Genomic DNA, 19181 nt, shown 5'->3' on the forward strand with positions numbered 1-19181 from the left:
CTCACACAGCTACCTCATTGCGCCTCTTTTTTTCTTTGCGTCATGTGCTGTTTGGGGAGGGTTTTTTGGAAGGGACATCCTGCGTGACACTGCAGTGCCACTCCTAGATGGGCCCGGTGTTTGTGTCGGCCACTAGGGTCGCTAATCTTACTCACACAGCTACCTCATTGCGCCTCTTTTTTTCTTTGCGTCATGTGCTGTTTGGGGAGGGTTTTTTGGAAGGGACATCCTGCGTGACACTGCAGTGCCACTCCTAGATGGGCCCGGTGTTTGTGTCGGCCACTAGGGTCGCTAATCTTACTCACACAGTCAGCTACCTCATTGCGCCTCTTTTTTTCTTTGCGTCATGTGCTGTTTGGGGAGGGTTTTTTGGAAGGGCCATCCTGCGTGACACTGCAGTGCCACTCCTAGATGGGCCCGGTGTTTGTGTCGGCCACTAGGGTCGCTAATCTTACTCACACAATCAGCTACCTCATTGCGCCTCTTTTTTTCTTTGCGTCATGTGCTGTTTGGGGAGGGTTTTTTGGAAGGGCCATCCTGCGTGACACTGCAGTGCCACTCCTAGATGGGCCCGGTGTTTGTGTCGGCCACTAGGGTCGCTAATCTTACTCACACAGCTACCACATTGCGCCTCTTTTTTTCTTTGCAACATGTGCTGTTTGGGGAGGGTTTTTTGGAAGGGACATCCTGCGTGACACTGCAGTGCCACTCCTAGATGGGCCCGGTGTTTGTGTCGGCCACTAGGGTCGCTTATCTTACTCACACAGCGACCTCGGTGCAAATTTTAGGACTAAAAATAATATTGTGAGGTGTGAGGTATTCAGAATAGACTGAAAATGAGTGTAAATTATGGTTTTTGAGGTTAATAATACTTTGGGATCAAAATGACCCCCAAATTCTATGATTTAAGCTGTTTTTTAGTGTTTTTGGAAAAAAACACCCGAATCCAAAACACACCCGAATCCGACAAAAATAATTCGGTGAGGTTTTGCCAAAACGCGTTCGAACCCAAAACACGGCCGCGGAACCGAACCCAAAACCAAAACACAAAACCCGAAAAATTTCAGGCGCTCATCTCTAGTAAAGTATTAAGTTGACATTTCAACATTTTTTGTTGCCTGACTGCCACTTGAGTATGTTTTTACATTACTTGAGTCCCAAATGAGGTATAGACTGCGAAGTGATGATATACATTAAAAGCAAGTAATAGGGTGCACCCGTATTTGAACCAGGGACCTCTCGATCTGCAGTCAAATGCTCTACCACTGAGCTATACCCCCTGCTCTTTCTCGCTATTAGCACATACACATTGCAGCCTTGATGTAAAGGTTACTGTACTGTATTTCTTGTCCTGCAGGAGGTGAAGATGAGTCTATTTCTTTATGGTAATGCTTTGGAGTTATTAGTCAGGGCATAAATAGAGAGTTCACATACTGCAGGTATAATCTGTGAGCATACTCAAAAAGAAACTTTGATCTTCCTAAATTTCCACTATAGTTAGTGCTAGTCAGAGTAGGATTTATTGAAATCCAGTTGTGACATTGTTTTATTGAAGCAAAACTGATCTAAAATACAAATTGTTACCAAACCAATATTAATAATTTCTGAAAACTATTTTATCATGGTACATTTTTGCTAAGAAAATAAAATATTTGAATTTTGGGTCAGTGGGCTCAGATGTTCTGAATGCATGTATGCCTTATGGACTAATTGCAAAATCAGTCGGAGTTGAAAACATGGCTGTACCAAATAATTTTGAATTCTGCCATGTTAATGCCCAATACTCCCTTATTTATCAAAGTTAGTTAGGAATAAAGCATTCATCCTTCGTGTACAGTTATTTTATGCTGTATAATTCTTTATCAAAAGTAGCTGTAAAAACCTGCCACTGATACTGTACTTTCCTGAGGTAAAGTATTAAGTTGAAATGTCAACATTTTTTGTTTCCTGACTGCCACTTGAGTATGTTTTTACATTACTTGAGTCCCAAACGTGGTATAGACTGCTAAGGGACGCTATACATTAAAAGCAAATTACAGGGGGCACCTGGATTTGAACCAGGGACCTCTCGACATGCACTCGAATGCTCAACAACTGATTTATACCCCCTGGTCTTTCTAACTATAAGACCATACACATTGCAGCCTTGATGTAAAGGTTACTGTACTGTATTTCTTGTCCTGCAGGAGGTGAAGATGAGTCTGTTTCTTTATGGTAAAGGTTTGGAGTTATTAGTCAGGGCATAAATAGAGAGTTTACATACTGTAGGTATAATCTGTGAGCATGTTTAAAAAGAAACTTTGATCATCCTAAAGCTCCACTATTGTTTGTGCTAGGCAGAGTAGTATATATTGAAATCCAGTTGTGACATTGTTTTATGGAAGCCAAATAGAACTAAAATACAAATTGTCACTAAACCAATATTAATAATTTCTGAAAACTAACTGATTGAGATACATTTTGGCAATAAAATAAAATATTTGATTTTTAGGTCAGTGGGCTCAGATGTTCTGAATGCATGTATGCCTTATGGACTAATTGCAAAATCAGTATGAGTTCAAAACATGGCTGCACCAAAAAAATTGTAATTCTGCCATGTTAATTCCCAATACTCCCTTATTTATCAAAGTTAGTTAGGAATAAAGCATTCATCCTTCATGTATAGTGATTTTATCCTGTATAATTCTCTATCAAATTAGCAGTCAAAACCTGCCACTGATACTGTACTTTCCTGAGGTAAAGTATTAAGTTGACATTTCAACATTTTTTGTTGCCTGACTGCCACTTGAGTATGTTTTTACATTACTTGAGTCCGAAACGCAAGTAATAGAGGGCACCCGGATTTGAACCTGGGATCTCTCGATCTGCAGTCGAATGCTCTACCACTGAGCTATACCCCCTGCTCTTTCTCACTGTAAGCACATGCACATTGCAGCCTTGATGTAAAGGTTACTGTACTGTATTTCTTGTCCTGCAGGAGGTGAAGATGAGTCTATTTCTTTATGGTAATGCTTTGGAGTTATTAGTCAGGGCATAAATAGAGAGTTCACATACTGCAGGTATAATCTGTGAGCATACTCAAAAAGAAACTTTGATCTTCCTAAATTTCCACTATAGTTAGTGCTAGTCAGAGTAGGATTTATTGAAATCCAGTTGTGACATTGTTTTATTGAAGCAAAACTGATCTAAAATACAAATTGTTACCAAACCAATATTAATAATTTCTGAAAACTATTTTATCATGGTACATTTTTGCTAAGAAAATAAAATATTTGAATTTTGGGTCAGTGGGCTCAGATGTTCTGAATGCATGTATGCCTTATGGACTAATTGCAAAATCAGTCGGAGTTGAAAACATGGCTGTACCAAATAATTTTGAATTCTGCCATGTTAATGCCCAATACTCCCTTATTTATCAAAGTTAGTTAGGAATAAAGCATTCATCCTTCATGTACAGTTATTTTATGCTGTATAATTCTTTATCAAAAGTAGCTGTAAAAATCTGCCACTGATACTGTACTTTCCTGAGGTAAAGTATTAAGTTGAAATGTCAACATTTTTTGTTGCCTGACTGCCACTTGAGTATGTTTTTACATTACTTGAGTCCCAAACGAGGTATAGACTGCAAAGGGACGCTATACATTAAAAGCAAATTATAGGGGGCACCTGGATTTGAACCAGGGACCTCTCGACATGCACTCGAATGCTCAACAACTGATTTATACCCCCTGGTCTTTCTAACTATAAGACCATACACATTGCAGCCTTGATGTAAAGGTTACTGTACTGTATTTCTTGTCCTGCAGGAGGTGAAGATGAGTCTGTTTCTTTATGGTAAAGGTTTGGAGTTATTAGTCAGGGCATAAATAGAGAGTTTACATACTGTAGGTATAATCTGTGAGCATTTTTAAAAAGAAACTTTGATCATCCTAAAGCTCCACTATTGTTTGTGCTAGTCAGAGTAGTATATATTGAAATTCAGTTGTGACATTGTTTTATGGAAGCCAAAGAGAACTAAAATACAAATTGTCACTAAACCAATATTAATAATTTCTGAAAACTAACTGATTGAGATACATTTTGGCAATAAAATAAAATATTTGATTTTTAGGTCAGTGGGCTCAGATGTTCTGAATGCATGTATGCCTTATGGACTAATTGCAAAATCAGTATGAGTTCAAAACATGGCTGCACCAAAAAAATTGTAATTCTGCCATGTTAATGCCCAATACTCCCTTATTTATCAAAGTTAGTTAGGAATAAAGCATTCATCCTTCATGTATAGTGATTTTATCCTGTATAATTCTCTATCAAATTAGCAGTCAAAACCTGCCACTGATACTGTACTTTCCTGAGGTAAAGTATTAAGTTGACATTTCAACATTTTTTGTTGCCTGACTGCCACTTGAGTATGTTTTTACATTACTTGAGTCCCAAATGAGGTATAGACTGCAAAGTGATGCTATACATTAAAAGCAAGTAATAGGGGGCACCCGAATTTGAACCAGGGACCTCTTGATCTGCAGTCGAATGCTCTACCACTGAGCTATACCCCCTGCTCTTTCTCACTATAAGCACATACACATTGTAGCCTTGATGTAAAGGTTACTGTACTGTATTTCTTGTCCTGCAGGAGGTGAAGATGAGTCTATTTCTTTATGGTAATGCTTTGGAGTTATTAGTCAGGGCATAAATAGAGAGTTCACATACTGCAGGTATACTCTGTGAGCATACTCAAAAAGAAACTTTGATCATCCTAAATTTCCACTATAGTTAGTGCTAGTCAGAGTAGAATTTATTGAAATCCAGTTGTGACATTGTTTTATTGAAGCAAAACTGATCTAAAATACAAATTGTTACCAAACCAATATTAATAATTTCTGAAAACTATTTTATCATGGTACATTTTTGCTAAGAAAATAAAATATTTGAATTTTGGGTCAGTGGGCTCAGATGTTCTGAATGCATGTATGCCTTATGGACTAATTGCAAAATCAGTCGGAGTTGAAAACATGGCTGTAACAAATAATTTTGAATTCTGCCATGTTAATGCCCAATACTCCCTTATTTATCAAAGTTAGTTAGGAATAAAGCATTCATCCTTCATGTACAGTTATTTTATGCTGTATAATTCTCTATCAAAAGTAGCTGTAAAAACCTGCCACTGATACTGTACTTCCCTGAGGTAAAGTATTAAGTTGAAATGTCAACATTTTTTGTTGCCTGACTGCCACTTGAGTATGTTTTTACATTACTTGAGTCCCAAACGTGGTATAGACTGCAAAGGGACGCTATACATTAAAAGCAAATTATAGGGGGCACCTGGATTTGAACCAGGGACCTCTCGACATGCATGCACTCGAATGCTCAACAACTGATTTATACCCCCTGGTCTTTCTAACTATAAGACCATACACATTGCAGCCTTGATGTAAAGGTTACTGTACTGTATTTCTTGTCCTGCAGGAGGTGAAGATGAGTCTGTTTCTTTATGGTAAAGGTTTGGAGTTATTAGTCAGGGCATAAATAGAGAGTTTACATACTGTAGGTATAATCTGTGAGCATGTTTAAAAAGAAACTTTGATCATCCTAAAGCTCCACTATTGTTTGTGCTAGTCAGAGTAGTATATATTGAAATCCAGTTGTGACATTGTTTTATGGAAGCCAAAGAGAACTAAAATACAAATTGTCACTAAACCAATATTAATAATTTCTGAAAACTAACTGATTGAGATACATTTTGGCAATAAAATAAAATATTTGATTTTTAGGTCAGTGGGCTCAGATGTTCTGAATGCATGTATGCCTTATGGACTAATTGCAAAATCAGTATGAGTTCAAAACATGGCTGCACCAAAAAAATTGTAATTCTGCCATGTTAATGCCCAATACTCCCTTATTTATCAAAGTTAGTTAGGAATAAAGCATTCATCCTTCATGTATAGTGATTTTATCCTGTATAATTCTCTATCAAATTAGCAGTCAAAACCTGCCACTGATACTGTACTTTCCTGAGGTAACGTATTAAGTTGACATTTCAACATTTTTTGTTGCTTGACTGCCGCTTGAGTATGTTTCTACATTACTTGAGTCCGAAACGCAAGTAATAGAGGGCACCCGAATTTGAACCAGGGACCTCTCGATCTGCAGTCGAATGCTCTACCACTGAGCTATACCCCCTGCTCTTTCTCACTATAAGCACATGCACATTGCAGCCTTGATGTAAAGGTTACTGTACTGTATTTCTTGTCCTGCAGGAGGTGAAGATGAGTCTGTTTCTTTATGGTAATGCTTTGGAGTTATTAGTCAGGGCATAAATAGAGAGTTCACATACTGCAGGTATAATCTGTGAGCATACTCAAAAAGAAACTTTGATCATCCTAAATTTCCACTATAGTTAGTGCTAGTCAGAGTAGGATTTATTGAAATCCAGTTGTGACATTGTTTTATTGAAGCAAAACTGATCTAAAATACAAATTGTTACCAAACCAATATTAATAATTTCTGAAAACTATTTTATCATGGTACATTTTTGCTAAGAAAATAAAATATTTGAATTTTGGGTCAGTGGGCTCAGATGTTCTGAATGCATGTATGCCTTATGGACTAATTGCAAAATCAGTCAGAGTTGAAAACATGGCTGTACCAAATAATTTTGAATTCTGCCATGTTAATGCCCAATACTCCCTTATTTATCAAAGTTTGTTAGGAATAAAGCATTCATCCTTCATGTACAGTTATTTTATGCTGTATAATTCTCTATCAAAAGTAGCTGTAAAAACCTGCCACTGATACTGTACTTTCCTGAGGTAAAGTATTAAGTTGAAATGTCCACATTTTTTGTTGCCTGACTGCCACTTGAGTATGTTTTTACATTACTTGAGTCCCAAACAAGGTATAGACTGCAAAGGGACGCTATACATTAAAAGCAAAAACTTTGATCATCCTAAAGCTCCACTATTGTTTGTGCTAGTCAGAGTAGTATATATTGAAATCCAGTTGTGACATTGTTTTATGGAAGCCAAAGAGAACTAAAATACAAATTGTCACTAAACCAATATAAATAATTTCTGAAAACTAACTGATTGAGATACATTTTGGCAATAAAATAAAATATTTGATTTTTAGGTCAGTGGGCTCAGATGTTCTGAATGCATGTATGCCTTATGGACTAATTGCAAAATCAGTATGAGTTCAAAACATGGCTGCACCAAAAAAATTGTAATTCTGCCATGTTAATGCCCAATACTCCCTTATTTATCAAAGTTAGTTAGGAATAAAGCATTCATCCTTCATGTATAGTGATTTTATCCTGTATAATTCTCTATCAAACTAGCAGTCAAAACCTGCCACTGATACTGTACTTTCCAGAGGTAAAGTATTAAGTTGACATTTCAACATTTTTTGTTGCCTGACTGCCACTTGAGTATGTTTTTACATTACTTGAGTCCCAAACGTGGTATAGACTGCAAAGGGACGCTATACATTAAAAGCAAATTGTAGGGGCACCTGGATTTGAACCAGGGACCTCTCGACATGCATTTGAATGCTCAACAACTTATTTATACCCCCTCGTCTTTCTAACTATAAGACCATACACATTGCAGCCTTGATGTAAAGGTTACTGTACTGTATTTCTTGTCCTGGAGGAGGTAAAGATGAGTCTGTTTCTTTATGGTAAAGGTTTGGAGTTATTAGTCAGGGCATAAATGGAGAGTTTACATACTGTAGGTATAATCTGTGAGCATGTTTAAAAAGAAACTTTGATCATCCTAAAGTTCCACTATTGTTTGTGCTAGTCAGAGTAGTATATATTGAAATCCAATTGTGACATTGTTTTATGGAAGCCAAAGAGAACTAAAATACAAATTGTCACTAAACCAATATTAATAATTTCTGAAAACTAACTGATTGAGATACATTTTGGCAATAAAATAAAATATTTGATTTTTAGGTCAGTGGGCTCAGATGTTCTGAATGCATGTATGCCTTATGGACTAATTGCAAAATCAGTATGAGCTCAAAACATGGCTGCACCAAAAAAAATGTAATTCTGCCATGTTAATGCCCAATACTCCCTTATTTATCAAAGTTAGTTAGGAATAAAGCATTCATCCTTCATGTATAGTGATTTTATCCTGTATAATTCTCTATCAAATTAGCAGTCAAAACCTGCCACTGATACTGTACTTTCCTGAGGTAAAGTATTAAGTTGACATTTCAACATATTTTGTTGCCTGACTGCCACTTGAGTATGTTTTTACATTACTTGAGTCCCAAATGAGGTATAGACTGCAAAGTGATGCTATACATTAAAAGCAAGTAATAGGGGGCACCCGGATTTAAACCAGGGACCTCTCGATCTGCAGTCGAATGCTCTACCACTGAGCTATATCCCCTGCTCTTTCTCACTATAAGTACATACACATTGCAGCCTTGATGTAAAGGTTACTGTACTGTATTTCTTGTCCTGTAGGAGGTGAAGATGAGTCTGTTTCTTTATGGTAATGCTTTGGAGTTATTAGTCAGGGCATAAATAGAGAGTTCACATACTGCAGGTATAATCTGTGAGCTTACTCAAAAAGAAACTTTGATCATCCTAAAGTTCCACTATAGTTAGTGCTAGTCTGAGTAGGATTTATTGAAATCCAGTTGTGACATTGTTTTATTGAAGCAAAACTGATCTAAAATACAAATTGTTACCAAACCAATATTAATAATTTCTGAAAACTATTTTATCATGGTACATTTTTGCTAAGAAAATAAAATATTTGAATTTTGGGTCAGTGGGCTCAGATGTTCTGAATGCATGTATGCCTTATGGACTAATTGCAAAATCAGTCGGAGTTGAAAACATGGCTGTACCAAATAATTTTGAATTCTGCCATGTTAATGCCCAATACTCCCTTATTTATCAAAGTTAGTTAGGAATAAAGCATTCATCCTTCATGTACAGTTATTTTATGCTGTATAATTCTCTATCAAAAGTAGCTGTAAAAACCTGCCACTGATACTGTACTTTCCTGAGGTAAAGTATTAAGTTGAAATGTCAACATTTTTTGTTGCCTGACTGCCACTTGAGTATGTTTTTACATTACTTGAGTCCCAAACGTGGTATAGACTGCTAAGGGACGCTATACATTAAAAGCAAATTACAGGGGGCACCTGGATTTGAACCAGGGACCTCTCGACATGCACTCGAATGCTCAACAACTGATTTATACCCCCTGGTCTTTCTAACTATAAGACCATACACATTGCAGCCTTGATGTAAAGGTTACTGTACTGTATTTCTTGTCCTGCAGGAGGTGAAGATGAGTCTGTTTCTTTATGGTAAAGGTTTGGAGTTATTAGTCAGGGCATAAATAGAGAGTTTACATACTGTAGGTATAATCTGTGAGCATGTTTAAAAAGAAACTTTGATCATCCTAAAGCTCCACTATTGTTTGCGCTAGTCAGAGTAGTATATATTGAAATCCAGTTGTGACATTGTTTTATGGAAGCCAAAGAGAACTAAAATACCAATTGTCACTAAACCAATATTAATAATTTCTGAAAACTAACTAATTGAGATACATTTTGGCAATAAAATAAAATATTTGATTTTTAGGTCAGTGGGCTCAGATGTTCTGAATGCATGTATGCCTTATGGACTAATTGCAAAATCAGTATGAGTTCAAAACATGGCTGCACCAAAAAAATTGTAATTCTGCCATGTTAATGCCCAATACTCCCTTATTTATCAAAGTTAGTTAGGAATAAAGCATTCATCCTTCATGTATAGTGATTTTATCCTGTATAATTCTCTATCAAATTAGCAGTCAAAACCTGCCACTGATACTGTACTTTCCTGAGGTAAAGTATTAAGTTGAGATTTCAACATTTTTTGTTGCCTGACTGCCACTTGAGTATGTTTTTACATTACTTGAGTCCCAAACGAGGTATTAGGGGGCACCCGGATTTGAACCAGGGACCTCTCGATCTGCAGTCGAATGCTCTACCACTGAGCTACTGTATACCCCGTGCTCTTCCTCACTATAAGCACATACACATTGCAGCCTTGATGTAAAGGTTACTGTACTGTATTTCTTGTCCTGCAGGAGGTGAAGATGAGTCTATTTCTTTATGGTAATGCTTTGGAGTTATTAGTCAGGGCATAAGTAGAGAGTTCACATACTGCAGGTATAATCTGTGAGCGTATTCAAAAAGAAACTTTGATCATCCTAAATTTCCACTATAGTTAGTGCTAGTCAGAGTAGGATTTATTGAAATCCAGTTGTGACATTGTTTTATTGAAGCAAAACTGATCTAAAATACAAATTGTTACCAAACCAATATTAATAATTTCTGAAAACTATTTTATCATGGTACATTTTTGCTAAGAAAATAAAATATTTGAATTTTGGGTCAGTGGGCTCAGATGTTCTGAATGCATGTATGCCTTATGGACTAATTGCAAAATCAGTATGAGCTCAAAACATGGCTGCACCAAAAAAAATGTAATTCTGCCATGTTAATGCCCAATACTCCCTTATTTATCAAAGTTAGTTAGGAATAAAGCATTCATCCTTCATGTATAGTGATTTTATCCTGTATAGTTCTCTATCAAATTAGCAGTCAAAACCTGCCACTGATACTGTACTTTCCTGAGGTAAAGTATTAAGTTGACATTTCAACATATTTTGTTGCCTGACTGCCACTTGAGTATGTTTTTACATTACTTGAGTCCCAAATGAGGTATAGACTGCAAAGTGATGCTATACATTAAAAGTAAGTAATAGGGGGCACCCGGATTTAAACCAGGGACCTCTCGATCTGCAGTCGAATGCTCTACCACTAAACTATATCCCCTGCTCTTTCTCACTATAAGCACATACACATTGCAGCCTTGATGTAAAGGTTACTGTACTGTATTTCTTGTCCTGTAGGAGGTGAAGATGAGTCTGTTTCTTTATGGTAATGCTTTGGAGTTATTAGTCAGGGCATAAATAGAGAGTTCACATACTGCAGGTATAATCTGTGAGCTTACTCAAAAAGAAACTTTGATCATCCTAAAGTTCCACTATAGTTAGTGCTAGTCAGAGTAGGATTTATTGAAATCCAGTTGTGACATTGTTTTATTGAAGCAAAACTGATCTAAAATACAAATTGTTACCAAACCAATATTAATAATTTCTGAAAACTATTTTATCATGGTACATTTTTGCTAAGAAAATAAAATATTTGAATTTTGGGTCAGTGGGCTCAGATGTTCTGAATGCATGTATGCCTTATGGACTAATTGCAAAATCAGTCGGAGTTGAAAACATGGCTGTACCAAATAATTTTGAATTCTGCCATGTTAATGCCCAATACTCCCTTATTTATCAAAGTTAGTTAGGAATAAAGCATTCATCCTTCATGTACAGTTATTTTATGCTGTATAATTCTCTATCAAAAGTAGCTGTAAAAACCTGCCACTGATACTGTACTTTCCTGAGGTAAAGTATTAAGTTGAAATGTCAACATTTTTTGTTGCCTGACTGCCACTTGAGTATGTTTTTACATTACTTGAGTCCCAAACGTGGTATAGACTGGAAAGGGACGCTATACATTAAAAGCAAATTATAGGGGTACCTGGATTTGAACCAGGGACCTCTCGACATGCACTCGAATGCTCAACAACTGATTTATACCCCCTGGTCTTTCTAACTATAAGACCATACACATTGCAGCCTTGATGTAAAGGTTACTGTACTGTATTTCTTGTCCTGCAGGAGGTGAAGATGAGTCTGTTTCTTTATGGTAAAGGTTTGGAGTTATTAGTCAGGGCATAAATGGAGAGTTTACATACTGTAGGTATAATCTGTGAGCATGTTTAAAAAGAAACTTTGATCATCCTAAAGCTCCACTATTGTTTGTGCTAGTCAGAGTAGTATATATTGAAATCCAGTTGTGACATTGTTTTATGGAAGCCAAAGAGAACTAAAATACAAATTGTCACTAAACCAATATTAATAATTTCTGAAAACTAACTGATTGAGATACATTTTGGCAATAAAATAAAATATTTGATTTTTAGGTCAGTGGGCTCAGATGTTCTGAATGCATGTATGCCTTATGGACTAATTGCAAAATCAGTATGAGTTCAAAACATGGCTGCACCAAAAAAAAATGTAATTCTGCCATGTTAATGCCCAATACTCTCTTATTTATCAAAGTTAGTTAGGAATAAAGCATTCATCCTTCATGTATAGTGATTTTATCCTGTATAATTCTCTATCAAATTAGCAGTCAAAACCAGCCACTGATACTGTACTTTCCTGAGGTAAAGTATAGAGATGAGCGGGTTCGGTTTCTTTGAATCCGAACCCGCACGAACTTCACTTTTTTTTTCACGGGTCCGAGCGACTCGGATCTTCCCGCCTTGCTCGGTTAACCCGAGCGCGCCCGAACGTCATCATGACGCTGTCGGATTCTCGCGAGACTCGGATTCTATATAAGGAGCCGCGCGTCGCCGCCATTTTCACACGTGCATTGAGATTGATAGGGAGAGGACGTTGCTGGCGTCCTCTCCATTTAGATTAGATTTAGAAGAGAGAGAGAGATTGCTGTGATACTGTAGATTAGAAGAGAGTGCAGAGTGCAGACAGAGTTTAGTGACTGACGACCACAGTGACCAGTGACCACCAGAGACAGTGCAGTTGTTTGTTTTATTTAATATATCCGTTCTCTGCCTGAAAAAAACGATACACAGTCACACAGTGACTCAGTCTGTGTGCACTGCTCAGCCCAGTGTGCTGCACATCAATGTATTGTATATAAAGCTTATAATTGTGGGGGAGACTGGGGAGCACTGCAGGTTGTTATAGCAGGAGCCAGGAGTACATGATAAATAATATTATATTAAAATTAAACAGTGCACACTTTTGCTGCAGGAGTGCCACTGCCAGTGTGACTAGTGGTGACCAGTGCCTGACCACCAGTATATTAGTAGTATTGTATACTATCTCTTTATCAACCAGTCTATATTAGCAGCAGACACAGTACAGTGCGGTAGTTCACGGCTGTGGCTACCTCTGTGTCGGCACTCGGCAGGCAGTCCGTCCATCCATAATTGTATTATAATATATACCACCTAACCGTGTTTTTTTTTTCGTTCTTTATACCGTCGTCATACTAGTTGTTACGAGTATACTACTATCTCTTTATCAACCAGTGTACAGTGCGGTAGTTCACGGCTGTGGCTACCTCTGTGTCGGAACTCGGCAGGCAGTCCGTCCATCCATAATTGTATTATAATATATACCACCTAACCGTGGTTTTTTTTTCGTTCTTTATACCGTCGTCATACTAGTTGTTACGAGTATACTACTATCTCTTTATCAACCAGTGTACAGTGCGGTAGTTCACGGCTGTGGCTACCTCTGTGTCGGCACTCGGCAGGCAGTCCGTCCAACCATAATTGTATTATATACCACCTAACCGTGGTTTTTTTTTCATTCTTTATACCGTCGTCATACTAGTTGTTACGAGTATACTACTATCTCTTTATCAACCAGTGTACAGTGCGGTAGTTCACGGCTGTGGCTACCTCTGTGTCGGCACTCGGCAGGCAGTCCGTCCAACCATAATTGTATTATATACCACCTAACCGTGGTTTTTTTTTCATTCTTTATACCGTCGTCATACTAGTTGTTACGAGTATACTACTATCTCTTTATCAACCAGTGTACAGTGCGGTAGTTCACGGCTGTGGCTACCTCTGTGTCGGCACTCGGCAGCCCGTCCATAATTGTATATACCAGTGACCTAACCGTGGTTTTTTTTTCTTTCTTTATACATACATACTAGTTACGAGTATACTATCTCTTTATCAACCAGTCTATATATTAGCAGCAGACACAGTACAGTGCGGTAGTTCACGGCTGTGGCTACCTCTGTGTCGGCACTCGGCAGCCCGTCCATAATTGTATATACCACCTAACCGTGGTTTTTTTTTCTTTCTTTATACATACATACTAGTTACGAGTATACTATCTCTTTATCAACCAGTCTATATATTAGCAGCAGACACAGTACAGTGCGGTAGTTCACGGCTGTGGCTACCTCTGTGTCGGCACTCCGCAGCCCGTCCATAATTGTATATACCAGTGACCTAACCGTGGTTTTTTTTTCTTTCTTTATACATACATACTAGTTACGAGTATACTATCTCTTTATCAACCAGTCTATATATTAGCAGCAGACACAGTACAGTGCGGTAGTTCACGGCTGTGGCTACCTCTGTGTCGGCACTCGGCAGCCCGTCCATAATTGTATATACCAGTGACCTAACCGTGGTTTTTTTTTCTTTCTTTATACATACATACTAGTTACGAGTATACTATCTCTTTATCAACCAGTCTATATATTAGCAGCAGACACAGTACAGTGCGGTAGTTCACGGCTGTGGCTACCTCTGTGTCGGCACTCGGCAGCCCGTCCATAATTGTATATACCAGTGACCTAACCGTGGTTTTTTTTTCTTTCTTTATACATACATACTAGTTACGAGTATACTATCTCTTTATCAACCAGTCTATATATTAGCAGCAGACACAGTACAGTGCGGTAGTTCACGGCTGTGGCTACCTCTGTGTCGGCACTCGGCAGCCCGTCCATAATTGTATATACCACCTAACCGTGGTTTTTTTTTCTTTCTTTATACATACATACTAGTTACGAGTATACTATCTCTTTATCAACCAGTCTATATATTAGCAGCAGACACAGTACAGTGCGGTAGTTCACGGCTGTGGCTACCTCTGTGTCGGCACTCGGCAGCCCGTCCATAATTGTATATACCAGTGACCTAACCGTGGTTTTTTTTTCTTTCTTTATACATACATACTAGTTACGAGTATACTATCTCTTTATCAACCAGTCTATATATTAGCAGCAGACACAGTACAGTGCGGTAGTTCACGGCTGTGGCTACCTCTGTGTCGGCACTCGGCAGCCCGTCCATAATTGTATACTAGTATCCAATCCATCCATCTGCATTGTTTACCTGAGGTGCCTTTTAGTTGTGCCTATTAAAATATGGAGAACAAAAATGTTGAGGTTCCAAAATTAGGGAAAGATCAAGATCCACTTCCACCTCGTGCTGAAGCTGCTGCCACTAGTCATGGCCGAGACGATGAAATGCCAGCAACGTCGTCTGCCAAGGCCGATGCCCAATGGCATAGTACAGAGCATGTCAAAACCAAAACACCAAATATCAGTAAAAAAAGGACTCCAAAACCTAAAATAAAATTGTCGGAGGAGAAGCGTAAACTTGCCAATATGCCATTTACCACACGGAGTGGCAAGGAACGGCTGAGGCCCTGGCCTATGTTCATGGCTAGTGGTTCAGCTTCACATGAGGATGGAAGCACTCAGCCTCTCGCTAGAAAACTGAAAAGACTCAAGCTGGCAAAAGCACCGCAAAGAACTGTGCGTTCTTTGAAATCCCAAATCCACAAGGAGAGTCCAATTGTGTCGGTTGCGATGCCTGACCTTCCCAACACTGGACGTGAAGAGCATGCGCCTTCCACCATTTGCACGCCCCCTGCAAGTGCTGGAAGGAGCACCCGCAGTCCAGTTCCTGATAGTCAGATTGAAGATGTCAGTGTTGAAGTACACCAGGATGAGGAGGATATGGGTGTTGCTGGCGCTGGGGAGGAAATTGACCAGGAGGATTCTGATGGTGAGGTGGTTTGTTTAAGTCAGGCACCCGGGGAGACACCTGTTGTCCGTGGGAGGAATATGGCCGTTGACATGCCAGGTGAAAATACCAAAAAAATCAGCTCTTCGGTGTGGAGGTATTTCACCAGAAATGCGGACAACAGGTGTCAAGCCGTGTGTTCCCTTTGTCAAGCTGTAATAAGTAGGGGTAAGGACGTTAACCACCTCGGAACATCCTCCCTTATACGTCACCTGCAGCGCATTCATAATAAGTCAGTGACAAGTTCAAAAACTTTGGGTGACAGCGGAAGCAGTCCACTGACCAGTAAATCCCTTCCTCTTGTAACCAAGCTCACGCAAACCACCCCACCAACTCCCTCAGTGTCAATTTCCTCCTTCCCCAGGAATGCCAATAGTCCTGCAGGCCATGTCACTGGCAAGTCTGACGAGTCCTCTCCTGCCTGGGATTCCTCCGATGCATCCTTGCGTGTAACGCCTACTGCTGCTGGCGCTGCTGTTGTTGCCGCTGGGAGTCGATGGTCATCCCAGAGGGGAAGTCGTAAGCCCACTTGTACTACTTCCAGTAAGCAATTGACTGTTCAACAGTCCTTTGCGAGGAAGATGAAATATCACAGCAGTCATCCTACTGCAAAGCGGATAACTGAGTCCTTGACAACTATGTTGGTGTTAGACGTGCGTCCGGTATCCGCCGTTAGTTCACAGGGAACTAGACAATTTATTGAGGCAGTGTGCCCCCGTTACCAAATACCATCTAGGTTCCACTTCTCTAGGCAGGCGATACCGAGAATGTACACAGACGTCAGAAAAAGACTCACCAGTCTCCTAAAAAATGCAGTTGTACCCAATGTCCACTTAACCACGGACATGTGGACAAGTGGAGCAGGGCAGGGTCAGGACTATATGACTGTGACAGCCCACTGGGTAGATGTATGGACTCCCGCCGCAAGAACAGCAGCGGCGGCACCAGTAGCAGCATCTCGCAAACGCCAACTCTTTCCTAGGCAGGCTACGCTTTGTATCACCGCTTTCCAGAATACGCACACAGCTGAAAACCTCTTACGGCAACTGAGGAAGATCATCGCGGAATGGCTTACCCCAATTGGACTCTCCTGTGGATTTGTGGCATCGGACAACGCCAGCAATATTGTGTGTGCATTAAATATGGGCAAATTCCAGCACGTCCCATGTTTTGCACATACCTTGAATTTGGTGGTGCAGATTTTTTTTAAAAACGACAGGGGCGTGCAAGAGATGCTGTCGGTGGCCAGAAAAATTGCGGGACACTTTCGGCGTACAGGCACCACGTACAGAAGACTGGAGCACCACCAAAAACTACTGAACCTGCCCTGCCATCATCTGAAGCAAGAAGTGGTAACGAGGTGGAATTCAACCCTCTATATGCTTCAGAGGTTGGAGGAGCAGCAAAAGGCCATTCAAGCCTATACAATTGAGCACGATATAGGAGATGGAATGCACCTGTCTCAAGTGCAGTGGAGAATGATTTCAACGTTGTGCAAGGTTCTGATGCCCTTTGAACTTGCCACACGTGAAGTCAGTTCAGACACTGCCAGCCTGAGTCAGGTCATTCCCCTCATCAGGCTTTTGCAGAAGAAGCTGGAGGCATTGAAGAAGGAGCTAAAAGGGAGCGATTCCGCTAGGCATGTGGGACTTGTGGATGCAGCCCTTAATTCGCTTAACAAGGATTCACGGGTGGTCAATCTGTTGAAATCAGAGCACTACATTTTGGCCACCGTGCTCGATCCTAGATTTAAAGCCTACCTTGGATCTCTCTTTCCGGCAGACACAGGTCTGCTGGGGTTGAAAGACCTGCTGGTGACAAAATTGTCAAGTCAAGCGGAACGCGACCTGTCAACATCTCCTCCTTCACATTCTCCCGCAACTGGGGGTGCGAGGAAAAGGTTCAGAATTCCGAGCCCACCCGCTGGCGGTGATGCAGGGCAGTCTGGAGCGACTGCTGATGCTGACATCTGGTCCGGACTGAAGGACCTGACAACGATTACGGACATGTCGTCTACTGTCACTGCATATGATTCTCTCAACATTGATAGAATGGTGGAGGATTATATGAGTGACCGCATCCAAGTAGGCACGTCACACAGTCCGTACTTATACTGGCAGGAAAAAGAGGCAATTTGGAGGCCCTTGCACAAACTGGCTTTATTCTACCTAAGTTGCCCTCCCACAAGTGTGTACTCCGAAAGAGTGTTTAGTGCCGCCGCTCACCTTGTCAGCAATCGGCGTACGAGGTTACATCCAGAAAATGTGGAGAAGATGATGTTCATTAAAATGAATTATAATCAATTCCTCCGCGGAGACATTGACCAGCAGCAATTGCCTCCACAAAGTACACAGGGAGCTGAGATGGTGGATTCCAGTGGGGACGAATTGATAATCTGTGAGGAGGGGGATGTACACGGTGATATATCGGAGGGTGAAGATGAGGTGGACATCTTGCCTCTGTAGAGCCAGTTTGTGCAAGGAGAGATTAATTGCTTCTTTTTTGGGGGGGGTCCAAACCAACCCGTCATATCAGTCACAGTCGTGTGGCAGACCCTGTCACTGAAATGATGGGTTGGTTAAAGTGTGCATGTCCTGTTTTGTTTATACAACATAAGGGTGGGTGGGAGGGCCCAAGGATAATTCCATCTTGCACCTCTTTTTTCTTTTCTTTTTCTTTGCATCATGTGCTGATTGGGGAGGGTTTTTTGGAAGGGACATCCTGCGTGACACTGCAGTGCCACTCCTAAATGGGCCCGGTGTTTGTGTCGGCCACTAGGGTCGCTAATCTTACTCACACAGTCAGCTACCTCATTGCGCCTCTTTTTTTCTTTGCGTCATGTGCTGTTTGGGGAGGGTTTTTTGGAAGGGACATCCTGCGTGACACTGCAGTGCCACTCCTAGATGGGCCCGGTGTTTGTGTCGGCCACTAGGGTCGCTAATCTTACTCACACAGCTACCTCATTGCGCCTCTTTTTTTCTTTGCGTCATGTGCTGTTTGGGGAGGGTTTTTTGGAAGGGACATCCTGCGTGACACTGCAGTGCCACTCCTAGATGGGCCCGGTGTTTGTGTCGGCCACTAGGGTCGCTAATCTTACTCACACAGCTACCTCATTGCGCCTCTTTTTTTCTTTGCGTCATGTGCTGTTTGGGGAGGGTTTTTTGGAAGGGACATCCTGCGTGACACTGCAGTGCCACTCCTAGATGGGCCCGGTGTTTGTGTCGGCCACTAGGGTCGCTAATCTTACTCACACAGTCAGCTACCTCATTGCGCCTCTTTTTTTCTTTGCGTCATGTGCTGTTTGGGGAGGGTTTTTTGGAAGGGCCATCCTGCGTGACACTGCAGTGCCACTCCTAGATGGGCCCGGTGTTTGTGTCGGCCACTAGGGTCGCTAATCTTACTCACACAATCAGCTACCTCATTGCGCCTCTTTTTTTCTTTGCGTCATGTGCTG

General features: G+C 40.4%; 6 non-coding genes across 6 annotated transcripts; all 6 read right to left on the reverse strand.

Moving 5' to 3' along the window:
- Positions 1 to 1208: 1208 nt before the first annotated feature.
- TRNAC-GCA (transfer RNA cysteine (anticodon GCA)) lies at positions 1209 to 1280 on the reverse strand. The gene has a single exon. It is a non-coding gene; the product is annotated as a tRNA-Cys (tRNA).
- Positions 1281 to 2828: 1548 nt separating this feature from the next.
- TRNAC-GCA (transfer RNA cysteine (anticodon GCA)) lies at positions 2829 to 2900 on the reverse strand. Its single transcript has one exon. It is a non-coding gene; the product is annotated as a tRNA-Cys (tRNA).
- A 1584-nt stretch (positions 2901 to 4484) lies between these two features.
- TRNAC-GCA (transfer RNA cysteine (anticodon GCA)) lies at positions 4485 to 4556 on the reverse strand. The gene has a single exon. It is a non-coding gene; the product is annotated as a tRNA-Cys (tRNA).
- Positions 4557 to 6108: 1552 nt separating this feature from the next.
- On the reverse strand, positions 6109 to 6180 carry TRNAC-GCA (transfer RNA cysteine (anticodon GCA)). Its single transcript has one exon. It is a non-coding gene; the product is annotated as a tRNA-Cys (tRNA).
- A 2147-nt stretch (positions 6181 to 8327) lies between these two features.
- On the reverse strand, positions 8328 to 8399 carry TRNAC-GCA (transfer RNA cysteine (anticodon GCA)). The gene has a single exon. It is a non-coding gene; the product is annotated as a tRNA-Cys (tRNA).
- A 2380-nt stretch (positions 8400 to 10779) lies between these two features.
- Positions 10780 to 10851, reverse strand: TRNAC-GCA (transfer RNA cysteine (anticodon GCA)). The gene has a single exon. It is a non-coding gene; the product is annotated as a tRNA-Cys (tRNA).
- Positions 10852 to 19181: the final 8330 nt, after the last annotated feature.

This window comes from Pseudophryne corroboree, chromosome 1, assembly GCF_028390025.1.
Source record: "Pseudophryne corroboree isolate aPseCor3 chromosome 1, aPseCor3.hap2, whole genome shotgun sequence".
Classification (NCBI taxonomy): domain Eukaryota; kingdom Metazoa; phylum Chordata; class Amphibia; order Anura; family Myobatrachidae; genus Pseudophryne; species Pseudophryne corroboree.